The 18,370-nt window shown below is 43.3% G+C and overlaps 1 protein-coding gene and 1 long non-coding RNA gene across 4 annotated transcripts in view; one reads left to right on the top strand and one right to left on the bottom strand.

The window, feature by feature from the left end:
- LOC122556832 (receptor expression-enhancing protein 2-like) overlaps positions 1–18,370 on the top strand; it is an 83,979-nt gene that overhangs the window by 26,293 nt on the left and 39,316 nt on the right. The gene's annotated exons all lie outside the window — the stretch shown is intronic.
- Positions 5,669–18,370, bottom strand: part of LOC148147593 (uncharacterized) — an 83,017-nt gene continuing 70,315 nt past the window's right edge. For both annotated transcript variants that reach the window (XR_015759834.1, XR_015759835.1), the window contains 2 exons: positions 18,068–18,238; positions 5,669–6,176 (listed from right to left, as the gene is read on the bottom strand). This is a non-coding gene — a long non-coding RNA (uncharacterized LOC148147593). The remainder of the gene's footprint in view (positions 6,177–18,067; positions 18,239–18,370) is intronic.

Here is an 18,370-nt window from a genome sequence, read left to right as displayed (position 1 = left end):
ATGTGTGTGAGAGTGCGCGTGTATGTGTGTGTGTGAGAGTGTGCATGTATGTGTGTGTGTGAGTGTGCATGTATGTGTGTGTGTGAGAGTGTGCGCGTGTATGTGTGTGTGTGAGAGTGTGCGTGAGTGTGTGTATGTATGTGTGTGTGAGAGTGTGTGTGTGTATGTATGTGTGTGTGATAGTGTGTGTGTGTGAGAGTGTGTGTGCGTGTGTGTGTGTGTGTGTGTGTGTGTATGTGTGTGAGTGTGTGTGAGAATATGTGTGTAAGTGTGTGAGTGTGAGTGAGAGTGTGTGTGTGTGAGAGTGTGTGTGTGAGTGTGAGAGTGTGTGTGTGAGTATGAGAGTGTGTGTGTTAGTGTTTGTGAGTGTGTGTGTGAGAGTGAGTGTGTGAGTGTGCAGGTGTGTATGTGCGTGTGTGTATGTGTGTGTGAGAGTGAGAGTGTGTGTAAGAGTGTGCGTGTGAGAGTGTGCGTGTGTGTATGTGTGTGTGTGAGAGTGTGCGTGTGTGTATGTGTGTGTGTGAGAGTGTGTGTGTGTGAGAGTATGTGTGTATGTGTGTGAGTGTGTGTGTGAGAGTGTGTGTATGAGTGTGACAGTGTGTGTGAGTTTGTTTGAGTATGTGTGTGCGTGTGTGTGTGAGTGTGCGTGTGTGTGTGAGTGTGCGTGTGTGTGAGAGTGTGCGTATGTGTGTGAGAGTGCGCGTGCATGTGTGTGTGAGTGAGTGTGCGCGTGTATGTATGTGTGTTTGTGAGAGTGTGTGTATGTATGTGTGTGTGTATGTATGTGTGTGTGATAGTGTGTGTGTGAGAGTGTGTGCGTGTATGTATGAGGGTGCGTGTGTGAGGGTGTGTGTGTAAGTGTGAGAGAGTGAGAGTGTGTGTGTGTATGTGAGTGTGAGAGTGTGAGTGTGAGTGTGAGATTATGTGTGTGTGTGAGAGTGTGTGAGTGTGAGAGTGTGTGTGTGTGAGAGTGTGCGCGTGTGTGAGAGTGCGTGTATGTGTGTGTGTGCGTGTGTGCATGTGTGTGAGAGTGTGCATGTGTGTGTGTGAGAATGTGTGTGTGAGTATGCGTGTGTGTGAGAGAGAGTGTATGAGTGTGACAGTGTGTGTGTGTTTATGAGTGTGTGTGTGAGTGTGAGAGTGTGTGTGTGAGTGTGAGAGTGTGTGTGTGTGTGTGTGTGTGTGTGAGAGTGTGCGTGTATGTATATGTGTGTGTGTGAGAGTGTGCGTGTATGTATATGTGTGTGTGTGAGAGTGTGCGTGTATGTATGTGTGTGTGTGAGTGTGCGCGTGTATGTATGTGTGTTTGTGAGAGTGTGTGTGTATGTATGTGTGTTTGTGAGAGTGTGTGTGTATGTATGTGTGCGTGTGAGAGTGTGTGTGTATGTGTGTGTGTGAGTGTGAGAGTGTGTGTGTGTGAGAGTGTGTGTGTGAGAGTGTGTGTATGTATGTGTGAGTGAGTGTGTGTGAGTGTGTGAGAGTATGTGTGTAAGTGTGAGTGTGTGTGTGAGTGTGTGAGAGTATGTGTGTAAGTGTGAGTGTGTGTGTGAGAGTGAGTGTGAGAGTGTGTGTGTATGTGTGTGTGAGTGTGAGAGTGTGTGTGAGTGTGAGAGTGTGTGAGCGTGAGAGTGTGTGTATGTGTGTGTGTGAGAGTATGTGAGAGTGTGCGTGTGTGTGAGTGTGCATGTATGTGTGTGCGTGTGTGTGAGTGTGCGTGTATGTATGTGTGAGTGTGAGAGTGTGCATGTGTGTGTGAGAGTGTGCATGTATGTGTGTGTGAGAGTGTTTGCGTGTATATATGTGTGTGTGAGTGTGCGTGTGTGTGTGTATGAGTGTGAGAGTGTGTGAGTGTGCGTGTATGTATGTGTGTGTGAGAGTGTGTGCGTGTATGTATGTGTGAGTGTGTGTGAGTGCGAGTGTGTGTGTGAGTGTGTGTGACAGTGTGTGTGTATGTGTGTGAATGTGAGAGTGTGTGAGAGTGTGAGTGTGCGTGTGTGTGTGAGAGTGTGAGTGTATGTATGTGTGTGAGAGTGTGTGCGTGTATGTATGTGAGTGTGAGTGTGTGTGTGTATGAGTGTGACAGTGTGTGTGTGAGTGTGTATGAGAGTATGTGTGTAAGTGAGTGTGAGAGTGTGTGTGTGAGTGTGAGAGTGTGTGTGTATGTGTGTGAGTGAGCGTGTGTGTGAGCGTGTGTGTGAGCGTGTGTGTGAGCGTGTGTGTGTGTGTGTGAGCGTGTGTGTGAGCGTGTGAGCGTGTGTGTGTGAGCGTGTGAGTGTGAGCATGTGTGTGTGAGAGAGTGTGTGTGTGTGTGAGAGTGTGTGAGAGTGTGTGTGTGAGATGCAGCGTGTGCCTGGCACAGTAGACTTCTTCCCTCAAGCTCCATTGAGCATGGACGTCTTTGGTTACTTGGCTCCTTAATAACCAAGCCACTTCTTCGTGCTGTGCTTCCAAGTGAACCAAACAGGGTGAACAGTTACTGAGCTGCCATTGTCATACAGGGTCTTGTGTGTTGAGTTCCACATTTAGAATGTCAGGGTGAAAGTCTGAACAGAGCCACTGGCTGAAGTCACGCTGTCTGTTACAACTCTTTATTCACACGTTGTACCCGAGCACAAAATGGAGACAACTCCACTCTTCTGCAGACCAGCTCCCCATTCCAGGGGAAAGTTGTGTTTTTTTTTAAGATTTGTTCATCAGAGAGAGGTGTTGCAGACTGAGCCAGCAACAGTTAAAGAGTTTGCCTCCTAGCTGTGGGTCTGGAGTGACATGAAGGGCAGACCAGATCAAGATGGTAGTCTCCTTCTGTAAAGGGCATGAGGGAATCAGATGAATTTTTAACAATTAATAGTGATTACATGGTCAGCATTTGATATGGTTTTTATTCCAGATTTTATATTGAATTTGAATGCCTTGGTGTGATTTGAACCCACATCCTCAGAGATTTAGCCTGAAGTTCAATCTTATCGATCCAGTGATTTGACCGTTGGTTCCCTCAATGTGAAGCTGGTTCTTTTTCTCATATTTGGGAAGACTAGACCGTTTTTTTTCAAATAAAGATCTCCACCACCAATTCAATCCATCACCTGGTGGGCAAATTACCACGGAAATCCGATCTTTTCCTCATGTGAAATAAACCCACCACCGACTTAGCAAAAAAATCCCAATTAACAAATCAGGTGGGTAATGTAACGAGAACATAAAACAAAAATGATTTGGAGATGCCGGTGTTGGACTGGGGTGTACAAAGTTAAAAATCACACAACACCAGATTAAATTCTGTGTTAGGATCGAGCCCTCCACAATCACCTGATGAAGGAGCGTTGCTCCGAAAGCTAGTGCTTCCAATTAAACCTGTTGGACTATAACCTGGTGTGGTGTGATTTTTAACTTCATAAAACAAAAAGAAAAGGCAAAGTCAGAGGAAACAAGCAAGGCAACTTAATCAAAACCAGGTCTGTGTGAGAATGAATGCACTCTAGGCCCTGTGGGGGCTCCCCTCTCTCTCTCAAAACCTCGAGAGTGCTGGAGGGGGAAGCCTGTCCTTCTTGTTTGTGAATAAACCTCCATGAAGCTACCAGACCTGCTGAGTTCTTCCTGCATTCTCTGGGTTGGTTTCAGATTTCCAGCATCCACAGGATTTTGTTTGCATTCTAATTGAGAATGGGCAGACATGACCCTCTGATGACAAGGGCTTTCAAGCTCATCAAGGGAGCACTGGAAGCTTCCAAAGATAACCATCAGCTGCTACAGGAAACTGTACCAAGAAAAGGGCGACAAATCATTCTAACATCCTTCAAACCTGCAGTTCGCTCTGTGATTTAAAATGCACAGACCCCCTCTGCTTCTGAGTGTGAACTGTTTTTTGATGAATTGTGTTGTGTCAATTTGTGTCGGTGGCTCAGTGGTTAGCACTGCTGCCTCACAGCGCAAGGGACCTGAGTTCAATTCCATCCTCTGGTGACTGTGCAAACTTCACAGACTTTCTCCCCGCTTCTGTGTGGGTTTCCTCCCACAGTCCAGGTGAGGGTGGATTACCCATAGGAGTCCAAGGCTTTGCAGGCTTGATGGGTTGGCTGTGGGAAATGCAGGTTGTAGGGTCTGAGCGGGATGCTCAATGGAGGTTCGGTGTGGACTCGATGGATGAAATAGCCTGCTTCCACACTGCCAGGATTTGATTTCTAGTTCATAAATAAGCTGAACTTCATGGTTAGGTCAGGTCTGAGACCTAGAGCAATGCAATTGGATACATAATAACCAATTATAGGATCCAGAGATGGAGATCAGGTTCACTTTTTTAACCTTACAATTTGACATGCGCTGATAAAACTCTTCTAATGGAAAATATGTACAAATTTTCAAATTCATTGGACCGTTTCATTTACTTAATTATGTGTGCGTGCATAACAGTCCTACAGTCAGGATTGTTCCAGTCAATACACATTGCTGACTCTCGGCCTCACTAAGCTTCATTCTCACTGATCAGAGCTGATTGATGACTCAGTCTGAATTTTAACAGCCACACGTGCATGTCCCCTTTCATTTTGTAGCATTATCACATCAGAATACCCAACCGGACAGACACCAGCTCCACTGCCTTTCATAAGAAGAAAAATAAATACTGGTTATCAACATCATAGAGTCATCCAGCACAGCAACTGACCCTTCAGCCCCATCAGTCCACATCGACTAGAATCCCAAACTAAACTAGTTCCACCTGTCTGCTTCTGGGCCCATATCCTTTCCTAATCATGTACTTATACAAACATCTTTTAAACATTGCAACTGTACCCACATCCACCACTTTCTCTGGAATTTCATTCATTCCACACACAAACCTTTCTCTGTGTAAAAAAAGGCCTAATTTTTAAAAAAAAACTTTCTCCTTAAAAATGAGTCCCCTAGTCTTGAAATCCCCCACCCTGGGGAAAAGACACCTACCATTCACTCTAGCTGTACCCCTCGTAACTTTATAAACCTCTATAAGGTTACCTCTCAACCCCCTATGCTCCAGTGAAAAATGTCCCAGCCTATTCAGCTGCTCCTTATAACTCAAACCTTCTATACCCAGCAGCATCCTGGTAATTAATTTCTTCTGAACCCTGTCTAATATCCTTCCTATAACAGGGAGACCAGAAGTGGACACACACTTGCCTGTGTCTGGCCAGTATCCCTCTAAACATTTCTTATTCATGTACCTGTCCAAATACCTTTTAAATGTTGTAACTGTACCCACCACAATAAATGTGACATCACACCCAATGAGAGAAACATGTTTTGTGCCCCTTCCCTCCCCTCGCTGCAAATCTCCTGCTGAGCTTTCTTTAATAGCCTATAAAGTTTCAACCAGTGTCAACAACAACGCTACCACAGAGTATTAATGGCTGGAAGTTTGTAATTGAAAAACACACTTGAGTCATCCTGAGATGAAAACACAGTCTTATAATCATTCCGATCATTGAAGGTCCATGACGCACTGCTGTTTAGTTTTATGGACCGGTGGTCTGTAAAAGCTCCATGCATGGGTTAAGCCAATGCAGGCTGCAACAAAATACCTTTACTGTACCTCCTTGCTTGTTTTTTTTTTGATAATTATATCCCATGATTGCTCAGTGTAGGGGGTTAAAATCACACAACACCAGGTTATAGTCCAACAGGTTTAATTGGAAGCACTAGCTTTCAGAGTGCTGCTCCTTCATCAGGAGCTTGTGGAGTACACAATTGTAAGATACCAAATCAGTGTAGGGGGTAACACTGAAGTTCATGCTTCAGTTGCTAAATCCTGCTTTTGTCAGACTTGTTGATGTGGGCACCAATTCCTCAATCCATTGTTCAGACTTTTGTTATGATGATGTCAAAGTATTCTGTACCTTTAAGAGAGTGAAGGACTTAGGCACACAGAGTGCTGGAGAATTTACAACATAACATGTGGTCCAGCAGCTAGAATAGCTGGTTGCCTGGATACAAAAACAAATTTGAATGCAGCCAATCAGTTTAAATTATACCCCCCAAAAAATCAAACTCCAATCAAGTTTGAATTGAGTATATTGACAATATTAAAAGACAATGACACAATCTGATACTTTGGGAGTATAAGACCAGGGAGGATTGAACAGTTGAGAGAGAGCTGCCAAACCAGGATAAGAGCCCTCTTCAAGGTACCTTTATCGATCAGTGACCTGTGAAACAGAAGAAGAAAATCTTCAGAGGAAGGTACCAAGAGAAAATTCGACAGTTGGCTGGTTTTGAAAATTGAATTTTGGTAAATCTTAATCGGGGGTTTTAGCGGACTGGTATTATAGAAGGGAAAGTAAACGATAGGTTAGAGGAAGGAGTTGTCAATAGTTGTTAGTTAATTATTCTCTGTTATACTTTAAGAAATAAAGTTGTTACTTTTTACTTTAAATAGTTCTTGGCCTCTCGAATTTTCACAGATTACTGTGTGGGATAAATCTTTCCTGTATTGCTGGTTGAAATTATCAGAGGGAGCTTACCCCATGTAGTGACAGATTTGGGGGCTATGATTATTGTCTGTGCATCTTGAAATACGTGGGGTGCCAACAGGTAAATATATCCCCAAAATAAATGGGGAAAATCAATCTGGAGGCAACAGCAATGATTAAAAACATCAATGCCCTCCACCATTGTAAATGGGAAATGGCTGACAGAGTCTCTGAGGAGCTACCTGTACTGACAGTAGCAATAGCAGGAGAGGTAGAGCAGGAGCAGCAAGAAGCTCATTGTCAGCAAATCAGGACTGAGTCCTTGCTGTTGTCAGGTAGTTAAAGCAGTAGTGGGAGGCAGGACAGAGGGGAGCTGCAAAGAATGGAGGAAGTAGTGTTTAAGAGTATGGGCAGGCTTCAAGGGGCATGGAGTGAGTATTATGGAACAAACCAAAACCCCTCAAAATATATTCAGAAGGTAGTCCAAACCCTAGCTTTCTCTTATTTTGAAGGTAAGGGTAAGGGGTTGTGTTCCAGATGCAATTCAATTGGTCATATTATTTGATGTTAAGTGAAGCACTTAACTTTGCAGTTAAAATACAAACACAATATAAAGAAAAGAATTGGCTTAACTGTAACTCTATCAAAATGCTTAACAGAATAATATATATTAACTATTACTATTTACCTGTTCCAATATAGCAACATCCCATAAACACACCCTTGACAAAGGCAAATTCAGTAAAACAGATTGTCTCACAGGCCATTCTCGCAGCAGGAAGAGAACCCCCAGCTTTTAGCTGGAACACAGAGAGGAATAACACCTTTCACATCCAGCTTCAAGACCCAAGCAACAGCTACTAAAGACTAAAATTAAAAATCCAGGTTCTTCGGGAGCTTGACCCCACCCATTCAGGCCGCTTCTATTGTTCCAACTTTAAAAAAAACTCTAGGTCCCACGAGCTGTTTACTCTATGTGCTTTTAGGAGACAACTCGATACCTATCTTAAAACCTCTCATCAAAAGAAAAACACCAGGACAAAATACAGGTCTTAAAGCCATAGTAGTGTCAGGGAGTGAGACAGGCTTCAGCTTGTGGAATCCAATGAGACTGGAAGAAGGGTTGAGAGTGAGGCTGCGCAGGTGAGCAATAGAAGGAAGTTGGGGAATTGGGAGGCCCTGGTAGGTAATGCGCTAGATGAAGAGACTGCAGAGTTGAGAGGGAAAGGAAAACTCAGCTCAGTGTGAGACAGAAAAAAGCCTGAGCCAGAACTCATTGAGGTCATGAAGTTCTTGCATATCAGTGTGGAATCTCTAACCTAAGGCTATGCCAGTTCAGGAACTGGGATATGGTTGCTGCTGACTAGTCCATATTTATTGCACACCCTTCCATTGTCAGTAGTAATGAACACTGCGTCCATTGCTACATTTTAAATTGTGATTGACATCTGAGGTGCAGCCAAAAGGTTTGTAACAGCCTTGGTGCCCTGGCCCACATTCCTCTAACCCTTTCCTATTCATATACTTATCCAAATGTCTTTTAAACTTTGTAATTGTACCCACATTCACCACTTCCTCAGGAAGATCATTTCATACAGAACCACCCTCCCACTTTGTGCATATGCAATGGAATCGTGTTAACATGCAAACTCACCAGGTCTGTGAAAGACTGTTTTGGCTTTTGTGTGTCAGTTAGTTTGAAAAAAAACTTCCATTGTTAACATATATGTCTTCTCTTGTATTAATGCAAATGCAGTGGTGTTTAGGAATTGAATCCTTGCATATTATACCATTAAGTCTAATGGAGGTGTGATGATTATTGAGGATATTGATGAATTCTTCTAATTCTGCTTCCGATAGGGTTCAAAAACCTCATAAGTTTGTACAGGTCATTGGTGAGGCCTCTTCTGGAATACTGTATCCAGTTTTGGTCACCCAGTTATAGGAAGGATACTATCCGGGTGGAGAGGGTTCAGAACAGACTTATCAGGATGTTGCCGGGTATGAAAGATTTGTGTTACAAAGAAAGATTAGATTACTGACAGTGTGGAAACAGGCCCTTCGGCCCAACAAGTCCACACTGACCCTCCGAAGAGCAACCTACCCAGACCCATTCCGCTACATTCACCGCTTCACCTAACACTACAGGCAATTTAGCACGGCCAATTCACCTAACCTGCACATCTTTGGACTGTGGGAGGAAACCAGAGCACCTGGAAGAAACCCATGCGGACACGGGGAGAATGTGCAAACTCCACACAGACAGTCGCCAGAGGCGGGAATTGAACCCAGGTCTCTGGTGCTGTGAGGTAGCAGTGCTAACCACTGAGCCACTGTGCTGCCCTGGGACTTTTTTCACTGGAGCGTAGGAGATTGAGAACCGACCTGATAGAAGTTTATAAAATAATGAGGGTATAAACAGTTAATGGTAATTGTCTTTTCCCTAGGGTGGGGGAATTTCAATACTACGGGGTATATTTCTAAGGTGAGAGGAAAAAGATTTTAACAAGATATGAGGAGTAAACGTTTTACAGAGGATGGTTTGCTTGTGGAATAAACTTTGACAGAAACTGATGGATGCAGGTACAGTTACAACATTTAAAAGACGTTTGGATAAGTACATGAATAGGAAAGGTTGGGAGGGATATGGGCCAGGAGCAGGCAGGTGGGACTGGTTTAGTTTTGGATTACGGTCAGCATGGACTGGTTGGACCGAAGGGTCTGTTTCCATGACTCTATAACTGTAGAAAAATAGAAGGTAACATTCTGACTTAATTATATCACCTAATGAAGGACTTAGTGGAAATGAGAAAGGAGCTGCTGAAAAGCCAGGTATTTCTCTAGTTATGGTGGTACAGTGCACCAGAGCGTCCTGTTAGACTGTGTTAAAGTCACAAAGTTACTTTCACAGTTAGGATTTAAGCTTCACTTAAAGCTGCCTGTTTTCTGGTTGCTATGAAACTTGGTGACTTGGTATGAGGTTTTGAAACTTGCACATACGCCTTAAAGTTTGAACTTCAAAGCAATAAAAAAAAGATTCCCATCCAATTCGATTGTCAAGCCCCTCTATTTTTTTGTCCTGGGGACAACATATTATTTCTTCCACAGATCAGACAGGGTGGCTACATTCTTCTGTGTACTGTCGAAAACGAATCAATTTTTACTTGCATTGTGTCTCAAAAGTAAGATGGAAAACTCAGTACTTTGGCAATGGTGAGCTGTTTCCTGCTGCCATTTTGTTCAAATGCGTTTCAAAGACATTTCTTCATTCCCTTTTTAAGAAAAGGAGAATTGCTAAATGCACGACCCTTCTGGTGTCCCAAGGCAGCAGCAGGTTTAATTTCAATAATCTGTTATTGTTCACTTCTGTGTAAGTGAGAGGGATGCTTCCTCTCAAGATGTAGCCAAATCTTTCAAAGTGTAAAACGTTTCATCTTCTCATTTATTGCTGTGTACTCCATTTGAGCAACTTGCACTCGATGTTACTCTACTTTATTACGAACTGTTAGATTTCCATCTCCTTGCATTATTCAAATTAATTTGGTGGAGCTCTCAACTGTACATTAAGAGCAGTGAGTGACCTTGATACACCAAAAGGTGCGACAGAAAATGAAACATTGCATGACCCACTAAAAACGAGATCTGACTGAATGGGGCCAGGCTTTGCAATCTGGGTCAGTATTCCTATTTCAAACCCAGATCAGACACAAAAAAACATAGAAACTTAGGAAATCGGAGCAGGAGTAGGCCGTTCGGCCCTTCGAGCCTGCTCCACCATTCATTGTGGTCAAGACTGATCATCCAATTGAAATCCCTGTTACTGCTTTTCCCCCAGATGTGCTTATCTTATTGGCCACTAATGCTGTATCCAACTCCTCCCTGAAATCAAACCATGTTTCGGCCTCAGCTGCTTTCTGTGGTAACGAAACGCACAGCCTCACCACTCTCTGTTGAAGAGATTTCTCCGCATCTCAGTTACACACATCACCGTGCCATGACCTTTTGGGCCTGACATCCATTACACCACAAGATATAGGAGCAGAACTAGGCCAATTGGCCCACTGAATTCACTCTGCCATTTGATCAAGACTGATATGTTTCTCAACCCCATTCTCCCTCCTTCTCCCTGTAACTCTTGATCCCCTTACTGAATCTTGACACTATCTATCTCTGTCTTAAATATACTCAATGACTTGGCCTCCACAGCCCTCTGCGTCAATGAGTTCCACGGAGTCACCTCCGTCTGGCTGAAGAAATTCCTCCCCATCTCAGTTCTCAAGGGTCATCCCTTCACCCTGAGGCCGTGCACTCAGGACCTGGTCTTTCGTACTAATAGAAACACCTTCTCCACGTCTGCTCTCTCCAGGCCTCTCAGCATTCTGTTAGTTTCAATACGATCTCCCCACCACCTCCTGTCCAACCCCAATCCACCGAGTATAGACACAGAGTCATCAAACGCTCCTCATAGGACAGGACTGATAAAAGATCTATCCCAACAGACATACAGACCATGCATAGAGCATAGGCTGAATCTTTACAGAAGACACACTCTCCCATTTTAGGCACATGCTGACACATAGCAACAGGAAATAAAGGATCAGTGTGGTTAATTTGGCCAGGGTAAAAGGATACAGAGGTATAGTTCCCCAGGTGTCTGAGCAGATTTAATCCCAAAACGTTCTGGTGTAACAATTCAGACAAATGAGTTGGAAGTCTCTGACTCTAAGAAAAGTTGAAGATGCTTTACAAATTTCAGATGCAGGGAAGTTGCCCGCTAGATGGTTAAACATCCTTTGCAATTTCCACACAGTCCAGGTGTCCCACCATACTGCTTTTGGAAGATGTCTGGTCTCTGACAATGTGGAGATCACTGCCTCTACAGCTGTCTGCTGTATTCACTATCCTCTGAGAGAAGAAATTCCTCCCCATCTCTGTTTTAAATGTGTGACCCCCATTCTGAGATTATCCCCTCAGTATTCCATTTGCCTTCCCAGTCTTTATGGGAACCTAACTATGAGTAAGCTGAACCCGAATGTAAATGCTCCCTTTTTTCTAAACTTTCATCTTCTATGAGTAAGCCAAGCCAGTATCCCGATTAATGTACAACTTCCAACACGAGGAGCTCTAATCTTACCAAGTAATCTGATGTACAGTACCTTATCGAACATCTTTTGGAAATCCAATTGTATTATATCTACCATTATCTAACTTGTCTGTTACCTCTTCCACGGTACGGTGGCACAGTGGTTAGCACTGCTGCCTCACAGCGCCAGAGACCCGGGTTCAATTCCTGACTCAGGCGACTGACTGTGTGGAGTTTGCACGTTCTCCCCGTGTCTGCGTGGGTTTCCTCCGGGTGCTCCGGTTTCCTCCCACAGTCCAAAGATGTGCAGGTCAGGTGAATTGGCCATGCTAAGTTGCCCATAGTGTTAGGTTAAAGGGGTAAATGTAGGGGTATGGGTGGGTTGCGCTTCGGCGGGTCGGTGTGGACTTGTTGGGCTGAAGGGCCTGTTTCCACACTGTAAGTAATCTAATCTAATCTAACTCTAGGCATATCTTCACCTTCAGGAATCTGTGTTGACTCTGCTTAATGATTTGTATTTCTAAATCCTCTGCTATAACATCCTTTATGATACCTTCTGCTATGTTCCCATTAATAGATGTTAAGCTTAACTAGCCTGTGGTTATCTTTAGTTAATTAGAGTCATAGAGTCTGACAGCGCAGAGAAAGGCCCTTTGGCCCAAACTGGTCCATGCCGAGCAAAATGTCCATCCACACTAACCCCATTTCCCTGCACTTGGCCCATAACCTTCTAATCCTTACCTAATCTTGTATTTGTCCAAATTTGCCTTTGAAATGTTATTAATGTATCTGACTCAACCACTTCCATTGGCAGCTCATTCCATATGTGTACCACCCTCTGTATAAAAATGTTGCCCCTCGGGTTCCCTTTTATTCTTTCCCCTCTAACCCAAAACTGATTACCCTCTAGTCCTCGATTCCCCAACCCTGGAAAAAAGACTGAGTGCATTCACCCGATCCATGCCTCTCATGATCTTATACACCTCTATAAGGTCCCCCCTCAGTCTCCTACGCTTTAAAGAAAAAAGTCCTATCTTGTCCAGGACTCAGACCATTCAGTCCAGGCAACATCCTTATAAATTTCTTCTGCACTCTTTCCAGGTTAATAACATCCTTCCTATAACAAGGTGACCAAAACTGAACACAATATTCCAAGTGCGGCCTCACCAATGTCCTGTACAACTGCAACGGAACTTCTCAGTTTCTAGACTCAATGCCCTGACTGAAGGCCGGTGTGCCAAAAGCCTTCCCTGCCCTGTCTCCACTTTCAGAGGACTGTGCACCTGAACTCCAAGGTCCCTCTGTTCCACTACACTCCTTAAGGCCCTACCATTCACCATGAAACTCATACCTTGACTTTCCAAAATGCAGGACCTCACACTTATCTATTTTAAACTCTATTTGCCATTTCTCAGCCCACTTCCCCAGCTGATCAAGGTCCTGCTGCAATTTCTGAGAACCTTCCCCACTGTCCATGATACCATCTATTTTAGTGTCATCAGCAACTTTCTAGTCATCTTTGTACATTCTCATCCAAATCATTGATTTAGATAATAAACAGTAATGGGCCCAGCACCGACCCCTGAGGTGCTACACTAGTCATTGGTCTCCAGTCCGACAAGTATCCTTCCACTATTACCCTCTGCTTCCTACCATCAAGCTAACTGTGTATCCAATTTGCTAGCTCCCCCTGGATTTCATGCGATCAAACCTTCCAGAGCAGCCTACTATGAGGAACCTTATCAAAGGCCTTACTGAAATCCATATAGACTACATCTACTGCCCTGCCCTCATCAACCTTCCTGGTCACTTCATCAAAGAACTCTAACAAATTTGTGAGGCATGATCTCCCATGCACAAAGCCACGCTGACTCCTCTTTGTGAATAACAGTGTTACATTGATAGTTTTCCAATCCTCTGGCACTTTTCTGGAATCCAAGGATTCTTAGAAGATTGCTACCAGTGCATCCACTATCCTACTTCTATTAATATCCCAGGATGCATCCCAATGTGTCCAGGGGACTTATTGACATTTAGTCCTGTTATTTTCTCTGTTAGTTCTTCCTTTGTGGTAGTTATTGTATTTATTTCCTCTCCTGCCCTTGACACTTGCTTATTTTGTAATTTTGGGATGCGATTAGTGTCTTTGGCCATGGAGACTGATACAAAATATTTACCCAATTCTTCTGCTTTTTCCAGGTTCCGCATTATTATATCTCCAGCCTCGTTTGCCGAAAACCCTGTGTTCACTTTGATCTCTCACCTCCTTTATATATATTTAAAGAAGGTTGTGTCTGCCTTTATATTAAAAATATAAGTTTACCCTCAAAAGCTTATCTTTTTTTGGTTACCTTTTGTTAGTTTTTAGACTTCCCCAACCCTCTGGCTTACCACAATTCCTTTATATGCTGTTTTCTTTCAATTTGATGCTGTCCTTAACATCACTGGTTAACTGTGGTTGGCTTAGCCACTTCTAAGAATCCTTCTTTCTGTCTGGGAATGAATGTTCGTTGAGAGTCATGAACAACTTTCTTAATTGCTGCCATTGTTCCTTTTGCTGTTAAATCTTTTTCTCCTGTTCACAGCAGATAACTCTGCCCTCAGTCCTTTGTAAATGACCTTCAGTTAAGTTTAGCACAGCTGTTTCTGACCCAAGTTTCTCATTCTCAAACTGAATGCTGAATTATTCTATGTTAAGGCACAGTTTTCTAGTGGATCTTTTACTCTGAGATCATTTACTAAACCTGCCACATTATATATTACCAGATCCAAAATAGCCTGATCCCTGATTAGTTCCACAACATTTTGTTATGGGAAACTGACCTGAATACATGCTATGAATTCTTCTTGTAGTTATCTTTTGCCAATATGACTATTCCAGTCCACATGAAGATTAATGTCACTCTTTGATTAACATACTGCCTTTTTTTACCTGTCCTCATTATCTCCTGTGTTATAGCTACTGTTTGGGGATTCATCAGCTACTGTTTGGGGAATCATCAGAATTCATCCTGAATTGGGGATTCAGGATGTGTAGGCTGGGTGCGTTCGTCAGGAGCAAATGTAGAGTAATAGGGTAGGGGGAGTGGGTCTGGGTGGGTTACTTTTCGGAGGGTCAGTGTGGACTTGTTGGGCCGAATGTCCTGTTTCCATACTGTAGGGAATTCTATGAGCTGTCTGCCCACTGCATTATCCCTGCCTATGTCATTCTGAAGTTTTGCAATGCCACCACAATGTTCACCAAGTTTTATCTTTGTCTCCCAAAGTCAAGGTCATTTGATATGAGGAAGATCAAAGACACTAAGACTGACCCCTGGGGGACTCCATGATAAACGTTCCTCCAGTCTAAAAACCATCCATTAACCACTCTCCATTTCCATCTCCATTTCCCTCTCTTAGCTAGTTTTATATCATGTGTTGCTGCTGTCTCTTTTATTCCAGGATCTCTAACTTGGCTCACAGCATTTTAATTGAATATCTTCTGGAACTCCGTGTACATCACATCCCTCCCCAATCCTTTGTTACTTGAACAAAAAGCACCAACCAGTTAGTCACACGTTTCCCAAAGACTGAAGGGAAGGCAACACATAGCTTGATGAAGGACTATTCTGAAAATTACAGGCCAACGATCTGGTCTTGAGCTGTAGATAAAATCCCTCCCGCGGCCCGAGCAGGGGAACCCTCCTCATCCTTGACCACTTCCCACCAGCATCAGAATTGTGATCCCTAAAAGAATGGCTATTGTCCCTCGCCCAGCTCCTGTACAAGGTCAAGCAGGTCAGGGGAGGGGTGTACATAGGCAGCAGGAATGCCCCCCGGAGTGCCTTTCCCGGCCTGAAAATCTGCAAGTCAGCAACGAGGGCTGATAAATACCTTCCCAAAGGGGCAACATTTGTGACCGCAGATATTTTAGATTTAGAACTGCTTTTGCATTTCATCCTCACGTCTGGCTTGGTTTGTTTCACTTGATAGTCTGCTGTACACAAATGCTGATTTTTAATCTAAATGAATCCTCAGGATGCAGTAGCAATAGTGGGCTGCTTTTAAATATTAAGCCAACAGAAAAATGATATATGTTATTACTCCAACCAGAGTGTCTTTTTCAATATTGGTCTAATTGTTTATTTTAGTGCATTATTTACAATGCTCATACAATATGTTGGATTAAATATGTACAGCTTACACATATATGTTTCTAGTTTAATAATTACATTGGTTTAATGTATTTATCATGCATCAATTATTTGCACATCTAAAGATTTAGTGGCTGTATTGCTTTTGAGTTGAATGCTATTTCTGTTGTTGGAGGCTGGTCTCCGTTTCACAATATGGATCATTTGAATATACACCTCCTCAGCTAGAATGTATCTTTAATTAAATAACAAAAATAAATTGTATGCTGTTGCACATGTACTCAGTTGTTTCATTGAAATCAGCATCAAGGGATATTTCAGCAAACAATCCCCAGTGATTCTTTTTCCCCTAATTTATATTCCCACAATGTAGCAACATAAAACAAAGAAAGATCAAGGAAAGACACCATGGGTCATTTACTGAGCAATGATTCACGTTTCTCGGAATCAGGGCAGAGTGATGAGGAAAGCTTCCTGCCTATCTTGTGCTGCTCACCAATTACATCTCAGTTTGATGTGCTTTGCCTCCTATCAGCTATCATTCCCCTATGGGCAGGCTGAGCAGTTTTGTAAACCCATGTGAAAACAAGCACCCCTTGACTGTAAAATGAAGTAAAATAGAGCCAAAGCCTACTTTCACATTTTTTTGCTTGAAAATATTGATTTATTTTCTCCTTTTGCTCGTCTGCAGTAGAAACCTGCCTAGACAAAGGCTGCAAGCTGTAATGTGACAGAGCAATGTGCTTGCTTTCCGAACTGTTTGAGTTAACCATTTCTCAAAACAACTGCTGCCTTGTGTTGCTAAGCATTGGCGGCATCAAAAGATGCAACTCACATCAGAACCCTGTTGAAAGATGAAGTCAAATTTAAAGTAAGGGCAGAAAAAAAGGTCAACCAAGTGTTAGTACTATGACAGAGAATTGTGGATAGGTTTGATAAGTTGCATTTTTCTCTCCACGTAATGCATGCAAATTTTTAAACATATGAATTAGGAGCAGGAGTAGGCTATTTATTCCCCTCGAGGTTTACCTGCCAATTGATGATAGGGTTGTTGATCTAATCTCCATTTCTCTGCTTCCCCGAACATTTTGACTCCCATTTTCTGAAGAATTTCAGTCTGCCTTCAAAATAGCCAATGAATCTCCCTGCACTGCTCTCTGGGGAGGAGAATTACACAGACTCTCAACTCTCCAAGAGAAATAAACTCTCCTTGTTTCCATCTCCTTATTTAAACAAAGATCTGAAGCAGAAAACAAAGAATTGCGGATGCTGAAAATCAGAAATAAAAACCTGAAATTACTGGCAAACTTGAGCAGTTCTGAAGAAGAGTTACTGGACCCGAAATGTTAACTCTGCTGTCTCTCCACCACAGACCTACTTGAGTTTCTCCAGCAATTTCTGATTTTGTCCCCTTGATCGAGCTTCTCTCTCACAAGAGGAAATCTCACGCAGGATCTTCCCAGCTTCTGAACAATGTGGGCAATTTCAATGCAGAAAAAAAATGGCAAGATTAGAGAAACTAGATTCTCAATGTCAAGCAAAAAAAGATCCATTTGTGCAAAAAGGTTTTGAATGGTGAGATGAGAATCTCACAAGGGAGTGGTGGTATGTGATTTAGCAAGCATTTGTACACCATTAATAGCTCGTCTCATTGATTTACAGTTTGCTATTCTCTCATGAAGGGGAAAGTGAGGACTTCAGATGCTGAAGATTAAAGTGGAGATCAGGAATGAAGGGCTTTTGCCCGAAACATTGATTTTCCCGCTCCTCGGAAGCTGTCTGACCTGCTATACTTTTCCAGCACCACACTCTTGACTCTATTCTCTCATGTAGCAGAGAGAAATTACGTGGCCAGAATTCCTGATCTGGGAGCAGGCAAACGTGAGGACGGCAGATGCTGGAGATCAGAGTCTGGATTAGAGTGGTGCTGGAAAAGCACAGCCGGTCAGGCAGCATCCGAGGAGCAGGAGAATCGACGTTTCAGGCAAAAGCCCTTCATCAGGAATGAGGGAGCCCTGTCTGATGAAGGACTTATGCCCGAAACGTCGATTTTCCTGCTCCTCGGATGCTGCCTGACCGGCTGTGCTTTTCCAGCACGACACTAATCTAGTTCCTGATCTGGGAGTCAGAGCAGGTCAATGCTGGCTCCAGCCCAATGTTTGATCCTCTATCTTTGACAGCAGCCCCCCTGGTCTGGGACCCGCCTCCCTGTGACAGTCTCCAGTCCAGGAGTTGTCTCCTCCATTCCCCTCAGAGTCAGTTTAAAAGTTTGAAAAGAAAACACTCCAGTAAAAGGTGGGAATAAGAAAAAGAGAAAAAACGAATTCAATGGGTAGAGCAGAGGAGCTCCTACTGGAGAATCCTGCTGTGCTAACATTTTGCAGAACCATCCCACCCACAGATGTACTCACCATGCCTTCGAAATTCTCATCCAAATCATTTACATAAATGACAAGAAGCAGGAACCCAGCACCAATCCTTGTGGCACACCGCTGGTCACAGGCCTGCAATCATCATCATCTTCCACCATCACCCTCGGTCTTCTAATGTCAAGCCATTTTGCTGTTGAAAAGCTTCAAGCTCTATAAACATAAAAACAATGGAACGATTATATTTGTAATTCTTGGAGAATCCACCTCTGGAATACTCCCCACTTGCCCTGGATGGGTGCAGCTCCAACAACACTCAAGAAGCTTGACACCATCCAGGACAAA

Source organism: Chiloscyllium plagiosum, unplaced genomic scaffold (assembly GCF_037043375.1).
Source record: "Chiloscyllium plagiosum isolate Xiang-an unplaced genomic scaffold, Cpla_swu_hap1 HiC_scaffold_16, whole genome shotgun sequence".
Taxonomy (NCBI): Eukaryota; Metazoa; Chordata; class Chondrichthyes; order Orectolobiformes; family Hemiscylliidae; genus Chiloscyllium; species Chiloscyllium plagiosum.
Note: the sequence above shows the minus strand (reverse complement) of the source record. Positions and strands in the feature narration are given on the sequence as shown.